Here is a 783-nt window from a genome sequence, read left to right on the forward strand (position 1 = left end):
CCAGGTGCCATGACATCATAGCTAATCCCCAATGTACTAAATGTTTCGTAACAGATTGAACATTTCAGTTTAAAAATCATGTGAACACTCGGCAAGATCAATTCAACGAAAAGGGAAAAAAAATGACGGACTCCCAATGCTTTTTTTTTTCCTACATAAGCTGGGGCTGCCAAATTTTCTAAATCAAAAGGTCGCGAACGATATAACTCCACCGAGGCGATTTTAGTTATCATAAGCCATAATATTGAAAAGCGGAGAAAGGTCTTGCCCTAAGAACAGTCTCGACGTTAGAACACTCTCAACATCCGCATTTATCACGGTGACAAGCGATTGCCATTTAACTGAACATCAGCCAAAACCATCAGTAAAAATTCAGTAACGGATACAACATAGGGTTTCAATACCACTGAGAATGAGAGTCTTCGGTTTCACACAAAAAGAAGCAAACGGCAACCACCAACATTTTATTTTTCCTGCCCAATCATCGAACCGAGACCACCCTCAGCTCAAGGCCACAGCAGTTCCAAAACCGCAGAACCGCTTAAGGAGATAATCGCAACTAGTAAAATTTCAAGAGAAGTACTTCATTTACCATAATCGAGTCGTGCATTTTGCATTTGAATCGGCCCACTTGCAGGTAATTCAATGCAGCATTCTCGAAAATTCTTATCGCGTGACTCAGAAAGGTAGCCACGACCACCGCCCCCGTCTGGCATGCTGGGAGCAGAAACAGAAAATGACCAACCTCCCCTTCCACCTCGGCCTCCATCTCTACCACTAGAA

This window comes from Rhodamnia argentea, chromosome 3 (assembly GCF_020921035.1).
Source record: "Rhodamnia argentea isolate NSW1041297 chromosome 3, ASM2092103v1, whole genome shotgun sequence".
Taxonomy (NCBI): Eukaryota; Viridiplantae; Streptophyta; class Magnoliopsida; order Myrtales; family Myrtaceae; genus Rhodamnia; species Rhodamnia argentea.